Consider the following 23,166-nt stretch of genomic DNA (forward strand, 5'->3'; position numbering starts at 1 on the left):
TACTTATTTCATATAGGGGCGATCACAGCCGAGCGGTTAGCGTTGCCAACTACCTCGCAAAAGGTCCTGGTTCGAATCTTTGCTATTGGAGGGAGTTATGTGTTCTACGAAAAGTGCGTTCATGTACACTATATGGCGGAAAGTATATACGGGTGTGTTACTTCCACCCCTTTTGGAAACTGGGGATGGAGGGAGCTACGAATCTGCCATTAATACGCCTCTTGTGCCAAACTTTTATCCCACAAAATCTATTTGAGTTTGGCCCAGAGACCTAGTAGTTAGACAGCGGAGAAAAAAAGAGAAACAAAGTTTTGTGCTTTGTATAGGACCATATAGAGTCCTAGCTACGTTTTTTCTTCATATATCAACTGACTGTTATATTTCTCTCTTGTGTCTCCCATGATAATGTGATCATTTCACGAAAGTGCACTTGAGAACATATCGTGTTTCATTTCCCCATAGACTCATAGGAATATATATGGGAACTTCAGTGAAGTGGGCTAATGGGGAGGTGATAACGAGTAGTGGTGATGTGAGAAGGAGATGGAGTGAGTATTTTGAAGGTTTGTTGAATGTGTTTGATGATAGAGTGGCAGATATAGGGTGTTTTGGTCGAGGTGGTGTGCAAAGTGAGAGGGTTAAGGAAAATGATTTGGTGAATAGCGAGGAGGTAGTAAAAGCTTTACGGAAGATGAAAGCCGGCAAGGCAGCAGGTTTGGATGGTATTGCAGTGGAATTTATTAAAAAAGGGGGTAACTGTATTGTTGACTGGTTGGTAAGGTTATTCAATGTATGTATGATTCATGGTGAGGTGCCTGAGGATTGGCGGAATGCTTGCATAGTGCCATTGTACAAAGGCAAAGGGGATAAGAGTGAGTGCTCAAATTACAGAGGTATAAGTTTGTTCAGTATTCCTGGTAAATTATATGGGAGGGTATTGATTGAGAGGGTGAAAGCATGTACAGAGCATCAGATTGGGGAAGAGCAGTGTGGTTTCAGAAGTGGTAGAGGATGTGTGGATCAGGTGTTTAATTTGAAGAATGTATGTGAGAAATACTAAGAAAAACAAATGTATATAGCATTTATGGATCTGGAGAAGGCATAAGATAGAGTTGATAGAGATGCTCTGTGGAAGGTTTTAAGAATATATGGTGTGGGAGGCAAGTTGTTAGAAGCAGTGAAAAGTTTTATCGAGGATGTAAGGCATGTGTACGTGTAGGAAGAGAGGAAAGTGATTGGTTCTCAGTGAATGTGGGTTTGCGGCAGGGGTGTGTGATGTCTCCATGGTTGTTTAATTTGTTTATGGATTGGGTTGTTAGGGAGGTAAATGCAAGAGTTTTGGAAAGAGGGGCAAGTATGCAGTCTGTTGTGGATGAGAGAGCTTGGGAAGTGAGTCAGTTGTTGTTCGCTGATGATACAGCGCTGGTGGCTGATTCATGTAACAAACTGCAGAAGCTGGTGACTGAGTTTGGTAAAGTGTGTGAAGGAAGAAAGTTCAGAGTAAATGTGAATAAGAGCAAGGTTATTAGGTACAGTAGGGTTGAGGGACAAGTCAATTGGGAGGTAAGTTTGAATGGAGAAAAACTGGAGGAAGTAAAGTGTTTTAGATATCTGGGAGTGGATCTGGGAGCAGATGGAACCATTGAAGCGGAAGTGAATCATAGGGTGGGGGAGGGGGCTAAAATTCTGGGAGCCTTGAAGAATGTTTGGAAGTCGAGAACATAATCTCGGAAAGCAAAAATGGGTATGTTTGAAGGAATAGTGGTTCCAACAATGTTGTATGGTTGCGAGGCGTGGGCTATGGATAGAGTTGTGCGCAGGAGGATGGATGTGCTGGAAATGAGATGTTTGAGGACAATATGTGATGTGAGGTGGTTTGATCGAGCAAGTAATGTAAGGGTAAGAGAGATGTGCGGAAATAAAAAGTGTGGTTGAGAGAGCAGAAGAGGGTGTTTTGAAATGGTTTGGTCACATGGAGAGAATGAGTGAGGAAAGATTGACCAAGAGGATATATGTGTCAGATGTGGAGGGAACAAGAAGTGGGAGACCAAATTGGAGGTGGAAAGATGGAGTGAAAAAGATTTTTAGTGATCGGGGCCTGAACATGCAGGAGGGTGAAAGGCGTGCAAGGAATAGAGTGAATTGGAACGATGTGGTATACCGGGGTCGACGTGCTGTCAATGGATTGAACCAGGGCATGTGAAGCGTCTGGGGTAAACCATGGAAAGTTGTGTGGGGCGTGGATGTGGAAAGGGAGCTGTGGTTTTGGTGCATTATTACATGACAGCTAGAGACTGAGTGTTAACGAATTGGGCCTTTGGTGTCTTTTCCTAGCTCTACCTCGCACACATGAGGAGGGAGGGGGGTTGTTATTCCATGTGTGGCGAGGTGGCTATGGGAACAAATAAAGGCAGACAGTATGAATTATGTGCATGTGTATATATGTATATGTCTGTGTGTGTATATATATGTGTACATTGAGATGTATAGGTATGTATATTTGCGTGTGCGGACGTGTATGTATATACATGTGTATGTGGGCGTGTTGGGCCATTCTTTCGTCTGATTCCTTGCGCTACCTCGCTAACGAGGGAGACAGCGACAAAGCAAAATAGATAAATAAATAAAATATATAAATATATATATATATATATATATATATATATATATATATATATATATATATATATATATATACATATATATATATTTTTTTTTTTTTTTTCATACTATTCGCTATTTCCCGCGATAGCGAGGTAGCGTTAAGAACAGAGGACTGGGCCTTTGAGGGAATATCCTCACCTGGACCTCTTCTCTGTTCCTCTGTATATATATATATATATATACATACGGGCCAGACTTCACAGTGCGCGTGGAAACGAAGCTCTGAAACTTAATTCCAATTGCTTTCCTATCTCTGTATCATACAGTCACAAACAACATCAGCACCAACAAAACCAGCAAAAAGCACATACCACAAAGCTAGAGAGAGAGAGAGAGAGAGAGAGAGAGAGATGTTACACTTCTCATTCACAAAAAAGAAAAAAAATAGCTGAAGGAAAACCACTCATCAACAGAAATTAGTTTATGAATCCAATTTCTAATTTACTTATCGACAGACAGACTGTAAATTGTCAGTCCTTCCTCAACGCCACAGCTACCAGCTCTGGCGCAAATTAAAGATGATCCATGCTTACGTCACCAACCCAGCTCCCGAACATGAAGCTTCTCTGACCCATTTCCATAGCATCGCTTTCCCCACAGAACATACAGACAGACTCATGAAATACTACGCAAAATATAACAGCAAACCTTTTCTTTCTTTCAAACTATTCGCCATTTCCCGCGTTAGCGAGGTAGCGTTAAGAACTGCAAACCTAACCTAACCTTAACATGAACATGTTGAAAAACCTAGTCAGAACAACAGCTCGCCCACCTCTCACTCCTACTCATCATAAATGCAATCAAAACCTGATAAAAACCTTCTGTGTCAGGCTCTGCCAACATATCAAACATTCACATCAACCACTTTGGCTCAGTTGTAATTCACAACACCTGGAAACTAGCCATCATAATACTAATCCTAAGACCCTCAAACCACACAGTTCTTACCTTCCTGTATCACATTTGTCTTCAGTGTACAGAATCAGTGAGATATTGATCCACGAGCATCAAGCAAGACATATCACTCTCATCTACACAACATGACCTCAGACGTATGACTTCACCACCATACTACACACACAAACATTCTTGATGACTTCAACCAGCCACAACCCACGCCCAGCACAATACTAGCGGTTATGATATAAGACTTCCACACAGCATGTAACACTACCTAGACATATCCCCACACAAGTGATATTTCGTCACAACCTCCAAAACAATGACAAAAAGTGGTCATCCACTTTGGGAGATGGCCTCCAAGCCGATCACTCACAGTGGCTTCACCTCTGAAATATTAAGACAGCGAAAGAATTCCCTAAAGAGCAGTTCTTTCTCCTGCTCTCTTTAGTCTATTACTACACGACCTCCTCTCATAACCTCCAGCAAGCCACATGAAGGTCCTCTCAAAGACAGACGACCTCACATTCTCATTACAAAATTGTGACAACACAGCAGCACTGACAAATATGCAGAGCTACACTACACATTTAGAGCGATGGCTCAGTCAGAAATATATAAAATTCCACAGAACTGGGACTCTTCTAACCCCTAGACTGACATGACCCCAACCTACATCCTCCAGACCAGGCGCCTTGTTTGGACTATCGGTCCCACTGAACACAACACCAAGTATCTAGTCCTCACGTACGACACACACACACACATACACACATGACATTTCCTCCCCACGGTAAAAACATCTACACAACAACACCACACAAACAAAATGGCCGTAGAATACTACGTGGTGTCAGATTTAGACCAGAAAAAGAATCCCTTAGAATCCTTCATAAACAATTTGTCTGGTCCATCCTACATCCGCCGCCTGGTCATCCAGCTTCACAAAAGTAAATAAGAACAAGCTGTAAACTGCGCAAGCAAAGCACTCACTGGCTGCCTAGCAACCACAAACACTCAGAACACTCACTGGCTGCCTAGCAACCACAAACACTCAGAGCACTCACTGGCTGCCTAGCAACCACAAACACTCAGAGCACTCACTGGCTGCCTAGCAACCACAAACACTAAGAACAAGCACTGGCTGCCTAGCAACCACAAACACCCAGAACAAGCACTGGCTGCCTAGCAACCACAAATACTGAGTACCTAAAAAGAGAAAAATAATCCTGCCAGTTGAGCATACTCAATACTCAATTCCCTGTAAAAGCACTAAACTCCTCCCATTCATACCACTCCATAACCAACCACCAGCCACGAAGTAGAACTGAAGAGCTTTCCCCTGCCTCACACACGTCACTAACCTCTCTACTCACACATCTCCCCACCCTCCTGCTCCTAATCATATATAATTATAGTCAAACACATACATACTCAATTGACCCAATAAGCACCCTCCCACCTCAGTCCTCCCACCTCCCTCTCACCAGCCAACCACACGTCCATCTCCAACCAAACTCTCCAGATAAACACGAGTCCCACTATCCAGTCTACGCTTGGGACATCACCCATCCCTATAATGCAACAAACACCGATTGAACATATCCCAAGACCATTCGTGTCTTCTGTGTAACTACCACAACGAAGACAACCAACACTTGCTGTTAAGTTGTACTACGCTCTCTCCCATACACGTTCACACTATATCACTACACTTGATGACCTATGGTTCCATCCAGTGGACGTGGTCGACTGCCAGGGTGCTGCGGGACCCACATAGACATAGAAGGGACTCCTAGGGCAGGGGTTGAGTGCGTATGTTTATTTATAATTACTCCAAGACGAATCTTTATGAAAGAGTCCTGGTGTTACCCAAGACTTTATCTACAGGTTCCTGCAACCCATGGTTGCACTCCTTACAGTAACAGGGAAACTTAGACTTCTTTGGCGTGAAAATTTCTTTGACGAGACTGTACGACCCTCGTCACGGATGACCACGTGCAGTGTATCCTCGAGTAGGTGAAATCCGGTAACACCTGAGTAAGTGTGTATTCGTATATTTATTTATCATATTCATTTTGCTTTGTCGCTGTCTCCCGCGTTAGCGAGACAGCGCACGGAAACAGACGAAAGAATGGCCCACCCCACCCACATACACATGTATATACATACACGTCCACGCATGGAAATATACATACCTACACATCTCAACGTATACATATATATATATATATATATATATATATATATATATATATATATATATATATATATATATATATATATATACACACACACATATACATATATACACATATACATAATTCATACTGTCTGCCTTTATTCACTCCCATCGCCACCTCGCCACACATGAAATAACATCCCCCTTACCCCTCATGTTTGCGAGGTAGCACTAGGAAAAGACAGCAAAGGCCCCATTCGTTCACACTCAATCTTTAGCTGTCATGTAATAATGCACCGAAACCACAGCTCCCTTTCCACATCCAGGCCCCACACAACTTTCCATGGTTTACCCCAGACGCTTCACATGCCCTGGTTCAATCCATTGACAGCACGTCGACCCCGGTATACCACATCGTTCCAATTCACTCTATTCCTAGCACGCCTTTCAACCTCCTGCAGGTTCAGGCCCCGATCACTCAAAGTCTTTTTCACTCCATCTTTCCACCTCCAATTTGGTCTCTGCTTCTCCTCGTTCCCTCCACTTCTGACACATATATCCTCTTGGTCAATCTTTCCTCACTCCTTCTCTCCATGTGCCCAAACCATTTCAAAACACCCTCTTCTGCTCTCTCAACCACACTCTGTTTATTACCACACATCTCTCTTACCCTATCATTACTTACTCGATCAAACCACCTCACACCACATATAGTCCTCAAACATCTCATTTCTGACACATCCACCCTCCTGCGCACAACTCTATCCATAGCCCACGCCTCGCAACCATACAACATTGTTGGAACCACTATTCCTTCAAACATACCCATTTTTGCTTTCCGTGATAATGTTCTCTACTTCCACACATTCTTCAAGGCTCCCAGGATTTTCGCCTCCTCTCCCACCCTATGATTCACTTCCGCTTCCATGATTCCATCCGCTGCCAAATCCACTCCCAGATATCTAAAACACTTCACCTCCTCCAGTTTTTCTCCATTCAAACTTACCTCCCAATTGACTTGACGCTCAACCCTACTGTACCTAATAACCTTGCTCTTATTCACATTTACTCTCAACTTTCTTCTTTCACACACTTTACCAAACTCAGTCACCAGCTTCTGCAGTTTCTCACATGAATCAGCCACCAGCGCTGTATCATCAGCGAACAACAACTGACTCACTTCCCAAGCTCTATCATCCACAACAGACTGCATACTTGCCCCTCTTTCCAAAACTCTTGCATTCATCTCCCTAACAACCCCATCCATAAACAAATTAAACAACCATGGAGACATCACACACCCCTGCCGCAAACCTACATTCACTGAGAACCAATCACTTTCCTCTCTTCCTACACGTACACATGCCTTACATCCTCGATAAAAACTTTTCACTACTTCTAACAACTTGCCTCCCACACCATATACTCTTAATACCTTCCACAGAGCATCTCTATCAACTCTATCATATGCCTTCTCCAGATCCATAAATCCTGCATACAAATCCATTTGCTTTTCTAAGTATTTCTCACATACTTTCTTCAAAGCAAACACCTAATCCACACATCCTCTACCACTTCTGAAACCACACTGCTCTTCCCCAATCTGATGCTCTGTACATGCCTTCACCCTCTCAATCAATACCCTCCCATATAATTTACCAGGAATACTCAACAAACTTATACCTCTGTAATTTGAGCACTCACCTTTATCCCCTTTGCCTTTGTACAATGGCACTATGCAAGCATTCCGCCAATCCTCAGGCACCTCACCATGAATCATACGTACATTAAATAACCTCACCAAAAAGTCAACAATACAGTCACCCCCTTTTTTAATAAATTCCACTGCAATACCATCCAAACCCGCTGCCTTGCCGGCTTTCATCTTCCGTAAAGCTTTTACTACCTCTTCTCTGTTTACCAAATCATTTTCCCTAACCCTCTCACTTTGCACACCACCTCGACCAAAACACCCTATATCTGCCACTCTATCATCAAACACATTCAACAAACCTTCAAAATACTCTCTCCATCTCCTTCTCACGTCACCACTACTTGTTATCACCTCTCCATTTGCCCCCTTCACTGAAGTTCCTATTTGTTCCCTTGTCTTACGCACTTTATTTACCTCCTTCCAAAACATCTTTTTATTTTCTTCCTAATATTTAATGATACTCTCTCACCCCAACTCTCATTTGCCCTTTTTTTCATCTCTTGCACCTTTTTCTTGACCTCCTGCCTCTTTCTTTTATACATCTCCCACTCATTTGCATTTTTTCCCTGCAAAAATCGTCCAAATGCCTCTCTCTTCTCTTTCACTAATACTCTTACTTCTTCATCCCACTACTCACTACCCTTTCTAATCTGCCCACCTCCCACGCTTTTCATGCCACAAGCATCTTTTGTGCAAGCCATCACTGCTTCCCTAAATACATCCCATTCCTCCCCCACTCCCCTTACCTCCTTTGTTCTCACCTCTTTTCCGTTCTGTACTCAGTCTCTCCTGGTACTTCCTCACACAAGTCTTCTTTCCAAGCTCACTTACTCTCGCCACTTCACTTCACTCTTCGTATATATATATATATATATATATATATATATATATATACATAAGTAGGCACAGCAGTAACATGAACCGATATTTCGTCATCCCGATTCCATTAGCCTCACTATCATTCTAAGAGTCTTTGTCTACATGAGCCTTGTAGCATGACCCCTTCATAAGCCTCACAGTTAGAGCCAGAGAGATAGCCTCATGACACGAATCATGAGCCTATAATGAGCCTTGTAACGTGTGCTTGTCATGAGCATAATAACATTTGACAGTCTCCTCCTGATGTGTAGGACCTGATGACCAACACGTCCGTCATGAGGCTGACAATGTGTCACTGGTAAGGAGGGCATGACTTCCTTGCATCTCACACAGCCAACTCCTGCAGGATACCACTGCCCGACATCCTCCCACCTATACCAAAGGAGCCAGACGCCCTTGGCCAACACAGGGCACAAGAGGAGGTAGATATATACCGCAAGATGATGTGGGATCATCGTCAGGATAAGTTTGCTTACTGTACGCTGGAGGACGAGACACAGACCACGAGTCTGTGTTCTCACAGTAGAATGATTCAGCACCGGGAAAGGAGGTTTCAATTTGACCTTGTTTTCATGGTATAGTTAACGATAGCGAGAGGAAAGGTTCTTATCTGTGTTGACATCAGCCAACTATTGTGTTGTCTTTATGTCTATCCTGCGATGCAGAATATATATCCTAAATAGTTTGCATTACACATGACAGGTAGAAACTGAGTGTGAACGAATGTGGCCTTTTTTGTCTGTTTTCCTGGCGCTACCTCGCTGAACCAGAGTGTAACGATGCTGTGTCCTGTGGAGCGGGGTGGCGCCGAGAATAGATGAAGGCAAGCAAGTATGAATACGCACATGTGTATATATATACGTCTGTGTATGTGTATGTATGTATATGCCTATATGTTGATATGTACATATAATGCATATGTACGTGTATAGGCGTTTATATATATATATATATATATATATATATATATATATATATATATATATATATATATATATATATATATATATACTATTCGCCATTTCCCGCGTTAGCGAGGTAGCATTTTGAATGGAGGACTGATCCTTTGAGGGAATATCCTCACTTGGCCCCCTTCTCTATTCCTTCTTTTGGTAAATTAAAAACGAGAGGGGAGGATTTCCAGCGCCCCTCCCTCCCCTTTTAGTCGCCTGCGACACGCAGGGAATACGTGTGTGTGTGGTGTGTGTGTGTGTGTGTGTGTGTGTGTGTGTGTGTGTGTGTGAGGATGGCCACATACTGCCCTCACCTCAGTGCTCTGCCACAGATATAGGCTGTATAGTTCCCTGCCTCGCCAAATTGACAAAGTTTCTGTCTTATTTTTCTTCTTTTTCTTCTACGAGGAACATAGTTGAAAACAGTGGAGGCAGTGAATGCTTTCTGCTCTCCTCCAGGGGAACAGGTGGTCCAGCTGGCAGACAGACAGCTGGCTCGAGATGAACAACGTTCCTCATCCAGTCATGTTAGGGAGGAACAAGGCCGTTCATCTAGTTATGTGAGGGAGGAACAAGGCCGTTCATCTAGTTATGTGAGGGAGGAACAAGGCCGTTCATCCAGTGTGTGAAAATGGCATATCTAGGCTCTCCCACCAAACATTTATCCCCCCCCACCTCTACCCCTTGAAATACTTTTCATATCACTCACTAGCTACTACTTATCACCTCCCCTCTCTTCCCCTCCCCAACCCCACCTTCCTCATACTGCTCACAGCACGCCCTAGCCAAGCATCACATGATCCGATATCCCTGCCAAATATCCCTCACCTCACGTCTCCCGCCAAATGTTGCATCCACCACACCCCCGGCCATATATCACTTCATCCGACACCCTGCCCAAATCTTATCTGACACCCTCTCTCTCTCCCTCCACCCACCTCCTCCTTATCTGATGCCCACCCTCCCTCCACCCACCTCCTTCTTATCTGATGCCCACCCTCCCTCCACCCACCTCCTTCTTATCAAATCATTCCATACCGTCCTTCTCATACCCCTCGCCTCATACTAGATACCTCTCACCTCAGATCTTAGTTATGTGGTATTGCCATGTACCATCATTCCTGAGTATTGTCGTGTACCAGGAGGCGCTGACCAGGAGGTCGTGTGTGGCTGACCTGCTCCTCACCGTGAGGGAGGAGCAGGTCAGCGGCATAATACTCTCTTGCCGACCGTCGTGGAAATGAATCAGGATTTCTCTCACTCGATGCCCCACCATCTGACCATCACGGCGCTGGGTACAGTAAGATTAATGATGGTCGCCTGTGAAAGGCAGGAGCTCTCTCTCTCTCTCTCTCTCTCTCTCTCTCTCTCTCTCTCTCTCTCTCTCTCTCTCTCTCTCTCTCTCTCTCTCATTAACAGTCATCGAACTTAATCTAGCGACTCAAGTTGGCATGGAACTTTATTTGGGGGTGTCACAGGCCTGGAATGAATCTCAAATTTGCATCTCACAGGCGAACGCAGAATATCATTAAGGTCTGCAGATTTAAGCGAAACTCATGTTGATATCTTCAGTGTCTCTGGCAAGCTGCAGTGATCGGCAGAAGCAGTGACTCCGCTCGCTAACCTCCCCCCCTTCCCAATACCCAGTATTTCTACCCCAGTACACATCGTAGCCTTTCCCTTTACGCATGATATACTTTTCCCTTGAACACCTTCGTATACTTTCTCATTGCACTCCCAGTAGCGCTCCTTGAACACCTTCGTATACTTTCTCACTGAACACCCAGTAATGCTCCTTGAACACCTTCGTATACTTTCTCACTGAACACCCAGTAATGCTCCTTGAACACCTTCGTATACTTTATCATTGAGCACCCAGTAATGCTCCTTGAACACTTTCGTATACCTTCTCATTGAACACCCAGTAGAGCTCCTTGAACACCTTCGTATACTTTCTCATTGAAGACCCAATAATGCTCCTTGAACACTTCTTATATCTTCCCTTGAACACCCACTACCATTCCTTGAACACTTTGTATATCTTTCCCTGAAGACTCAGAACTTTTCCTTTGAACACCAACCCTGAAACCTTTCCCTGAACTCATTATACTTTCCCTCAGAACGTATATCAGATTTTCCCCCAAATATCCATTCACTTCCCCTGAACACTTACTAACTTTCCCTTGAACGCCTAGTAACTTTCCCCTAAAGATACATAACTCTCCCTATGAACACTAGTACCTTCTCGTCTTAGCTGGCCTCAAGGTTTCTTTGTAGTATGTCACAGTGTAACTAAGTTGTCTGTACCGTTTGATATTTGTTTTGCCTAACACTTACCAGTCCGTCGGGCGCGGACTGCGTGACGACAGCAATCTAAAAACAACATAGAATGTTTACAATATGACGTATGTGTGAGGCCAGTGGCTTTGGTCCATTAGGTATTTTATGGCCAGTGTACCCGCTTACGGCATGAATGCTAGGTGCTGGCGGAGAGACCTGTGCTTCAGAATGAACACAATGCCTTCCTTTGTAAAGCTTAAAACCTACACAACAGTGTCAGTCAAGTGGACAACATTAGCTTGACAGCTGGGGAATGATAGCAGGATAATGGAACAACACACCAAATGTATATGTAAATTTCCAATGCATGATACGCATGTAAATGTAATGAAAGAAACAACTGCTGAGTGGCAGTTCAGATGCCAATTTGAATCAGATTAAAAGCACTAGAGTCCCAGAAGACCTCTTAGTGAGAGGCAGTAACAAGTGAAACGAGTGAAAGAAAAATAAGATAATTAATCTCTGTCGCTGGTCAGAGTAGTCTGGCTTAACCTCTGCAAAGATTTAGTTAAGAAATGATAATGTAAATGTCAGTCGAGTGTAATGTATCGTAGCCTAATTGAGAGGTTTAAGTTGTGCTACTGTGAAACCGTATTGGATCCCACTATCGGGAGGGATCAATGGGATGTTTACGAACCCATTAAGCGATTGGATCCACGTCATAGAATGTTTAGGCATGCAAATAACCACTCTTACATATCCCCGGTAAGGACTGAGCAGCAGCCCAGGACGGCCATGTTCGACGTAATGTGATCAGGTTGCTAATGTTGCCTGGTGTAATAGTGTGTAGTGTGGGCGGTGGCGTAATGTTATGGTGCAGTCGTGAGTGCCTTTACGTGTATGTGGGTTTCTCACGCCACCTCACCCAACCAAGCTACATACTTCGACGTGTTGTACACAAGTCAACTGACGCAGTGGCTTATTTACTGGCGGTGTTGGTGCGCTCAGCAGTGGCCGCTACTCGGAAACGTCCACTAGATATTCAAGTTCTAACTCCAGGAAGATTCCTTTGAGCGATGTGACGAAACTACGTTCACAGTGCGACGTGTTTGAAAACTCTTTTACGTTTGAGAACACAAAATGCTGTCCAGCGACGTACCTTTCAGAGCGTCTTACCCATTATCTCCACATCTATATCTATCTATATTTATACCAGAGCATTATCTCTACATATATCTATATATTCATATATGACCCACCTGACCTCACGTGATTTGTAGGGCTGACCTCGAGCATGATAAGCTGCTCCTGTATATGTCTACATTAAAGGTTTATCTGTCTTGTCACTAAAGTTATTAATACGTTATGGCTGAAGGGAGAACTTGTTGAATATTGCAGTACGTAAATAACAATGATATAGAACTTCCAGTGGTTGGAATTGACAAATTTTGTTCCTTGTTTGATGAATCCACAAGTTATATTGCTGTACGCTCATCTATTCCACCTCTCTCCCTCCTCGCATCGCATGTGTGTGTGTGTGTGTGTGTGTGTGTGTGTGTGTGTGTGTGTTGCTGGGTTCTCAGGGAGACTACATATCAGGGAGCAGTATGATAACCCCTTCCCCGGGTCCACTCCCAATAAATACCTTGACGTCCCTCCCTCACTGTAGGGAAAATTGACTGAAAAGAAAAAAATTGTGAAAGTTTTTGTCAAGGGGGACTTTTCTGTTTTGGGTGTGGGGGGGAACCAAGTTAAAAATGAGACGATCCACGAGATGTTTGTCTGTCGTGTTGCTGGTTATACCGTGGCCAGCATACAAGCCAAGCACAGGTCAATTATTCAGCCTCACAGCGAGAGAGACAAAGCCACTTTTCTCTCGTCCAACGTGTGCTGGGTACACACACACACACACACACACACACACACACACACACACGTCCTGGGAGATCCGTCCTCACTATGGCTGTCTAAGGGCCTTTCCCTTTGTGTTGGCTGAGACAACGCGAGCAACTGAGGACCTAATCAAGGCTCATTAACGTTATATTTACCTGGACCTAAGTCAGGTACCCATTTTCATCATCGACCAACCCCTAAGGGTGGATGAACAGCTGGGTTAACTGTAGATCGACTCTCGCAGCAATCAGGATTCGAACCTATGTGCTTGACCCTGGACGGCCCGTGAATGCGTCACGGTCAGGAACGCTGACCGCTACACCACGGAAGCCCTTGTCTGTCATCTGATGACGAGGGACGGAGAAGAGACAACACAGTAACATTCGGACCTGAGGCATAATGTTTAAGTTGTGACGTAGATTATAATGTACGTCACAACCCAGTCAAGTGTATTTCTCGTCGCTCCTCCAGCAAACACTGGCGAACCTTTACATTACACTCTTCTCAATTATCCTGTACCCTGATTTGACCTTCCCTCCAACCATCCATCATCTCAGGTCCCCTCCAAGTATCATTAATTCGTATGTCTTCGAAACATTCTTTGTCTCAAGATATTACCAAATATCCCACATCCCCTTCTTAACCCTTCGAATATCATTTATCTTATGTCCAACTCACATCCCACCAACTGCCCTCCATCTCGCACTCCGTTTCACACACCTTCCAGAACATAATTCACCTCACACTATAAGCACTTACAACCACCTCTCTTCTGTCACAACCCTCTGCTATTTTCGAAGAAGTAAGGTGTAAGACATAGACAGCAGGAATCCTACTCAATCATACAGTGTTAGTAAGTCTTTTTCACCTGGCCCACGTATAGAAACGTAAAAATCTGTCCACGTAAACCTGCGTTAACGGGATGCGCCCAAAACACGTATGGGGGAGGTCCAGTTTTCCCCCATGATATGGCAATGTCATTCCCGCAACCATATCTTGTGAACTACTCTCAACTGCCCAGAGCATAAAGTAACGACCTTAAAACATGACGGTACGACCTCTGGGTGCAACTTGACGACCTCGGAGCACGACCCCTGGATGTGATGGTCTGGCCTGTGACCTGATCTTCGAGGGTCAGATCACAGGTCACGCTCTCGTAGCCAAGGGTCGTCATACAGCAGTCGTGCTCAGGGGTCGTCGCACAGTCGTACTCAGGTGGTTAGCAGTGAAGGTTTATGAATAACTAAGATTTAATCATGACTCAGTCATGTGAAATCCTATGTGAAAATGAATAATTCTGACGAATAACAAATTCTGATTGATATCTTTTCCACCTGCATTTACGCGTCCTTTTTATTTCTTACGTCATATTTGCAAAAAGGGAGAGAGAGAGAGAGAGAGAGAGAGAGAGAGAGAGAGAGAGAGAGAGAGAGAGAGAGAGAGAGAGAGAGAGAGAGAGAGAGAGAGAGAGGGGTCAGAATTATTTTGCTCGTTATCTCGACCCGGACTAGGATACGTAAGTCTCAAAAACATGTATTTCAGAACATGAACAAGAACTTACCTTGGGGTTAACGAGGGTTAACGAAGCCAGTAAGGTGGGTGTGAGGCTCTGAATTAATCTTAGCGATTCCCAGTACAAGTAGACACACGCCTGACACATCTAACAACACTAATCTCACTGCATGATCTTCACAACACTTGTCTGACAACACAAGCCTTATATTATGTTCCTCACAACACGGAGCTGACAACACGAGTCTGATGCCACGAGCCCGACCCTCAGCACCTCCCTGACACCAGAGGCCTCCTAACATGACCCAACACTTTACATTATCTTCATCACTGCATAACTTCAGCATCCCTACTCCACAGGCCCCTGCAGTTCACATGCTGCGCTACAATCATCGGCAGAGTAGGAGGAGAAAAGTTCTTCGACGAGATGGGCCTGCAAACATAGAACCACAAGTAGGCGGAGTCCGGTAACGCCAGCGTTTCATATTACACGGCTAGACAAGGTGATGCCTTACCTAGCTACTTACTGGAGAGTCATCATATGTGTGTTCCCTACGTCCGTTCTCACCTGCCCTGCACCAGACACAGTCAATGCTTCCATAAGTTAACCATTGATGAACCCTGTAACTCACACACTCACACACAATGATTCATGTATCTATCATGCGGTTGACACAAATCCTGCTTACATTTGAATACATGGCAGTCATTTGCGTATCACTATCAAGGAAGGTGACATAATGGTATATTCTTCTTTCTTTCAAAGTATTCGCCATTTCCCGCATTAGCGAGGTAGCGTTAAGAACAGAGAACTGGGCCTTTGAGGGAATATCCTCACCTGGCCCCCTTCTCTGTTCCTTCTTTTGGAAAATTAAAAAAAAACAAAACAAGAGGAGAGGGTTTCCAGCCCCCCGCTCCCTCCCCTTTTAGTCGCCTTCTACGACACGCAGGGAATACGTGGGAAGTATTCTTTCTCCCCTATCCCCAGGGATAATAATGGTATATATATATATATATATATATATATATATATATATATATATATATATATATATATATATGCTCTGTACATGCCTTCACCCTCTCAATCAATACCCTCCCATTTAATTTACCAGGAATACTCAACAAACTTATACCTCTGTAATTTGAGCACTCACTCTTATCCCCTTTGCCTTTGTACAATGGCACTATGCACGCATTCCGCCAATCCTCAGGCACCTCACCACGAGTCATACATACATTAAATAACCTTACCAACCAGTCAACAATACAGTCACCCTCTTTTTTAATAAATTCCTTGCCCGCTTTTCACCCTCCTGCATGTTCAGGCCCCGATCACTCAAAATCTTTTTCACTCCATCTTTCCACCTCCAATTTGGTCTCCCACTTCTCCTCGTTCCCTCCACCTCCGACACATATATCCTCTTGGTCAATCTTTCCTCACTCATTCTCTCCATGTGCCCAAACCATTTCAAAACACCCTCTTCTGCTCTCTCAACCACGCTCTTTTTATTTCCACACATCTCTCTTGCCCTTACATTACTTACTCGATCAAACCACCTCACACCACACATTGTCAACATATATATATATATATATATATAAATATATATATATATATATATATATATATATATATATATATATATATATATATATATATATATATATATATATATGGCGAGGTGGCGATGGGAATGAGTAGGGGCAGGCAGTGTGAATTGTGTGCATGGTTGTATATGTGTGTGTCTGTGTGTGTATGTATGTGTGTACATTGAGATGTATGGGTGTGTATATTTGCGTGTGTGGGCGTGGGTGTGTGTACATTGTGTATGGGGGTGGGTTGTGCCATTTCTTTCATCTGTTTCCTTGCGCTACCTCGCAAACGCGGGAGACAGCGACAAAGCAAAATAAATATAAAATATATATATATATATATATATATATGTATATACATATATATATATATATATATATATATATGTTAGATAGTAGAGTGGCAGATATAGGATGTTTTGGTCAAGGTGGTGTGCGAAGTGAGAGGGTTAGGGAGAATGATTTGGTAAACATAGAAGTAGTAAAAGCTTTGCGGAAGATGAAAGCCGGCAAGGCAGCGGGGTTGGACGGTATTGCAGTGGAATTTATTAAAAAAAGGGGTGACTGTGTTGTTGACCGGTTGGCAAGGATATCTAATGTATGTATGACTCATGATGAGGTGCCTGAGGATTGGCGGAATGCATGTATAGTGCCATTGTACAAAAGCAAAGGGGATAAAGGTGAGTGCTCGAATTACAGAGGTATACGTTTGATGAGTATTCCTGGGAAATTGTTTGGGAGGGTGTATGGATTGAGAGGGTGAAGGCATGCACAGACCATCAGATTGGGGAAGAGCAGTGTGGTTTCAGAAGTGGTAGAGGATGTGTGGATCAGGTGTTTGCTTTGAAGAATGTATGGATTTGTATGTAGGATTTATGGATCTGGAGAAGGCATATGATAGAGTTGATAGAGATGCTCTGGGGAAGGTATTAAGAATATATGGTGTGGGAGGCAAGTTGCTCGAAGCAGTGAAAAGTTTTTATCGAGGATGTAAGGCATGTGTACGTGTAGAAAGAGAGGAAAGTGATTTGTTCTCAGTGAGTGTCGGTTTGCGGCAGGGGTGCGTGATGTCTCCATGGTTGTTTGATTTTTTTATGGATGGGGTTGTTGGGGAGGTGAATGCAAGAGTTTTGGAAAGAGGGGCAAGTTTGCTGTCTGTTGTGAATAAGAGGGCTTGGGAAGTGAGTCAGTTGTTCGCTGATGATACAGCGCTGGTGGCTGATAAGGGTGAGAAATTGCAGAAGCTGTTGACTGAGTTTGGGAAAGTGTGTGAAAGAAGAAAGCTGAGAGTGAATGTGAATAAGAGCAAGGATATTAGGTACAATAGGGTTGAGGGACAAGTCAATTGGGAGGTAAGTTTGAATGGAGAAAAACTGGAGGAAGCGAAGTGTTTTAATATCTGGTAGTGGATTTGGCAGCGGATGGAACCATGGAAGCAGAAGTGAGTCACAGGGTAGGGGAGTGGGCGAAAGTTCTGGGAGCGTTGAAGAATGTGTGGAAGGCGAGAACATTATCTTGGAAAGTAAAAATGGGTATGTATGAAGGAATAGTGTTTCCAACAATGTTCACTTCTCTTATAATCTTGTATATATGCCTTTGCTTCTATGTACGTAATGCACATATGCAGACTTTATGGGACCATCCTTTAGGGGAAGATGAACAGTTGGTTGGACTGTGGACCGTCTACAGCGACCAATATTCGAACGTATGTGGGTTTGATCTCAGACGGCCAAGGGTATGTGTGTGACACTACGGAGATCCTGTGTGTGTGTGTGTGTGTGTGTGTGTGTGTGTATTCATCTATAGGGAGACTAGTGATACAGCCCCCGGGACTTTTCTTTCAATATTCATTTTCATCAGAAAGTTTTTTTGAATTCTTGGGTGGAGGCAGCGGCGTTGGGTGACCCTTGTGTGATCGCTCCTCTTCCCATCCGTGCACTTCCCCCGCTGGTGTAAACATGTTGTCTTCCACTTTCCCCTGTTGTTCCTCTTATCAAATGGTCCCTCTGTGTCAACCATCTACCATACGTCAACATTGATTCCAATGAAGATATCAAAATCGTTATCATGTTTGCTCTTCTCTCTCTCTCTCTCTCTCTCTCTCTCTCTCTCTCTCTCTCTCTCTCTCTCTCTCTCTCTCTCTCTTGTTTTGGGTCGATCATATCTTGTGACGAAGCCCCACGCTTATCACACTAGGACGAAGCCCCCGCTTATCACACTAGGACGAAGCCCCCCGCTTATCACACTAGGACGAAGCCCACCGCTTGTCACACTGGGACGAAGCCCCCCGCTTATCACACTAGGACGAAGCCCCCCGCTTATCACACTAGGACGAAGCCTCCGCTTATCACACTAGGACGAAGCCCCACGCTTATTACACTAGGACGAAGCCCCCCGCTTGTCACACTAGGACGAAGCCTCCGCTTATCACACTAGGACGAAGCCTCCGCTTATCACACTAGGACGAAGCCTCCGCTTATCACACTAGGACGAAGGCCCCGCTTATCACACTGTGACGAAGCCCCCCGCTTATCACACTGGGACGAAGCCCCCGCTTGTCACGCTATGTGTGACGTGCTCAGCTGCGCTCCACCAGGAGTCGTGTATGTTGTCCTGAGGGAGACCAAACTGGTACTAACGTAATTACATGTGCACGTGTGTGTGTGTGTGTGTAATTCCTTGTTTGCGCTGTACGGGGAGGGAGTTCTACACTCGTAGGGTCCCATTCCTTGCACTGTACGGAGAGGGAGGTCTACATTCTTGGGGCCCCATCTCTTGAATCTTTTCTACAAACAGCTTTTTAAGCTGTGGCACCTTATACTTACCCCAGACGGGGTGAATATTGGGAGAGAAACTCTGTCAAATTTCTCCTGGTAGTCAGTTTCCTCCCAACTTGTTTCCATCCTATTTCTTCTTTCTTATCACCTCAGATGAGCTGAGATAACCAGTATACATGAGCATTCCCACCCCACAACCAACTACATTCTTTCAGACTTTTGCCATAAATAGGTTCCTGTGTGTTTTTATTATTCAGAAGCCCAAAAGCCCTCAATCCCCTATACACACTACGCTATGAATAATGGCGTACCAACCTCTCTGATTTTCTCCATATTTTTTCTAATTTCAGTCTTCTTCTTCTTTTTCTTCTTCTTCTTCTTCTTCTTCTTCTTCTTCTTCTTCTTCTTCTTCTCCTTCTTCTTCTTTTTCTTCTTCTTCTTCTCTTATAGATTCATCTCTCAGTGGCAGTTCGTCGTAGAGTGACACTACCTCCCACATCATCATCCACACTCAGTGTCATGTATCAGTCCCCAGCCTTCTGTCTTGGTGACGTAGCTTTCTCTAACCATATCCTCTCAGTCACTTAACTAATCCTTCCTTGTTTCATTTGATATTGATGCTCCTCTTTCTTCTTTGTCCTTGCCCTTTTCTCTTCTCCCAACACCATTTCTTTCCTACTGTTCCTCATTCCATCTCTCCTCCCCCTCACGACTGTCCCCCTCTGATCACAACACTAACGTTGAGCTTGTCCCAAGGGTCGGCACTCACACGATTCTCAAAGAGTCACTGCAGCCATCCAGTCATGGGCTCTTGTTACGTAAACGCGTCTTCATCTCCTCAGGAGATAGCCAGTGTGTTGTTATCCCACCTTATGCGTTACTTGCTTCCCAATTTGTGTACTTCTGTGGGGGTACGAGACTAAGTCCTACACGCCAGCACGACACACACACACACACACACACACACACACACACACACACACACACACCACACACCACACACACACACACACATACACACACACACACACACACACACACACACACACACACACATATACACACCACATAGACACCACACACACACACACACATACACACACCACACACACACACACACACACACACACACACACACACACACATATACACACCACATAGACACCACACACACACACACACACACACACACACACACACACACCACACAGACACCACACACACATGCACACACACACGCACACACACACACACACACACACCACACACTCCTCTTTCCACACCCTCCTTCGCTGCCTCCCACTCCCTTCATACATCCGTGATCACACAGTCCAGTATGTCACCCTCTTCTGTCCATTTGTTGATGAAGGCCTACTGCTCGCACATATTTCCCCGTCGTTTTCCTCCTCTTCCTCCTCCTTCTCCCTACAGCACTGATGCCCCTCATATTCCATGACGCGCACTTTGAGTGACTAATTATATATATCTATCATCACGTCTGTTGTCTTTATCTCTGTTCCCCTTTATGCTGGAGGGAGCAGGAGCGTACACGATCGCTGTGTGGAAATTAGGATCGCAGGATTGAGGTTCTCATACCGGCCCCAGGTGGGATGACCATGGCGGCAGGGACGCCCCTTGGCAACACACATACACAGTCAGGCATAAATATGTATATATGTATATATCTTTCTTTCTTTCATACTATTCGCCATTTCCCGCGTCAGCGAGGTAGCATTAAGAACAAAGGACTGGGCCTTTGAGAGAATATCCTCACCTGGCCCCCTTCTCTGTTCCTTCTTTTGGAAAATTAAAAAAAAAAAAGAGAGGGGAGGATTTCCAGCCACCCGCTCCCTCCCCTTTTAGTCGCCTTCTACGACACGCAGGGAATACGTGGGAAGTATTCTTTCTCCCCTATCCCCAGGGATATATATATATATATATATATATATATATATATATATATATATATATATATATATATATTCTCCTGCCCTAGGAACCCCTTCTATGTGGCTCTCGCAGCACAAAGGGAGGCCAGGTGTTGATGTCGTGTGTGTGTGTGTGTGTCTGGGTGAGGTCAGTGTAGGGCAGTTTAGGAAGACGTGGAATGCTCTCCGGCTTGTAACTACCAACTTTCTAGGTAATGTTATGCCTGACAACTACATGGAACTCGTGGAAGTCCTCCTATCAAAACATGGCTTACAATATGTCTTTAAAGGATACATTTTCTTCATTCTCACCTGGGTTTGTTCCAGCTAACTGCTGCGCAGTGAGCGGTGAGCACGACGGGCGTTTCCATCAGGACATCTGGACGACAGAGCAACTGCACCAGGGCAGATGGAGTCCAGCCAGGTCAGCTGGCTATTGCTGGACGGTAACAAGCGATGCTCCACCACCTGTATGCAAGCGACAGGTGAAGATGCGTCGTGTATACTCGAAGTAAACCAGTGACTATCATGGGTCACCAATAGGGTGAGTAATACATGAGTGACACATGTGTAATATATGTGTAATGCATGTTAAACGCAAGATGGTGTATTTTTCTTGGAAACCGTAGCCAATCATGCGTGTTCATAGTCAAAGACGTGTTCAGCGTCTCAAAATCCATAGATAGCAACACATTTCATCTTTAAAACATAAGTGAAAATCTTTTGACCTACGTCATGTATCAGGACACAAGTCTCGATGACTCAATGCTTTGTTTATCATCTTTCCTTTTCTTCCCTTATCTTCTCAACATATGGTATAAGGTGAGCAGACACTGCCTGATACCTTGTGTATCCCCCACATCAGAGAACTGTAACCCTAAACCCAAGCCAGTCTGTATACAGAGGTACTGACTTATAATAACTGATAAGTTATTCATTTTATGAGAGACAAAAAGAGAGCAGTCAATAATAATAATAACAATAATAATAATAATAACTTTTCTGCAACATTTTGCAATGACGTTGATCTGATTTATGAGTTGAATGGAAACTTTTTTTATTAATAGTCTGTGAAATATGAGAGTACAGAAGTTTTTGTGCTGAGAATTATTTCACGTATCTATATCGAATAACTGGAATGTTTTGAAAATTGGAAAAAAAATAGAAGAAAAGTAAACGATGCATCATGTTGAACGATATTGTGGAATTGTGCAATTACTGCGAATCTCTCTCTCTCTCTCTCTCTCTCTCTCTCTCTCTCTCTCTCTCTCTCCTCATGAGTTCAGTCATTCTAGCAAAATGTCCTCGATATATATATATATATATATATATATATATATATATATATATATATATATATATATATATATATATATATATATATACATATATATTGGAAAGGATCACAATTGAGCGCGTGATCAAGTATATTGCTATGAGCCCGCGGGGAAACACGATAAGTTCCTAAGTGCACTTTCCTGTCACATCATCAGTGGAGATACAAGAAAGAAATACAACAGTCAGTTGATATACAACGAAGAGACGTAGGTACTCTACTTCTGTTTCAAGTGATTGCTTTGTTCTACGTTATGAAACGTTTATTATACTTACTTTAGTTGTAAAGAAGGGGATTTAGACACACACTTTCCACTTATAAGACTCAATTAAGTTTATATAAACACTCGAAGCTTGAACAATCTCACTTTGTGTATGTATAAGTCGAGGTCCGCCAGGTAATCAGCCAGCACTGCACATCAACAGGAAATCCTATTGACAAAGGTCATCCCATTTTTCCCTGAGAGGAAGCCGTAGAAACATTTCATTACGTGATGGATAAAATCTGATTATCATTCTTGTACTCAAGGTTAATTCCTGAGTGTTATCTGAG

This window comes from Panulirus ornatus, chromosome 38 (genome assembly GCF_036320965.1).
Source record: "Panulirus ornatus isolate Po-2019 chromosome 38, ASM3632096v1, whole genome shotgun sequence".
Classification (NCBI taxonomy): domain Eukaryota; kingdom Metazoa; phylum Arthropoda; class Malacostraca; order Decapoda; family Palinuridae; genus Panulirus; species Panulirus ornatus.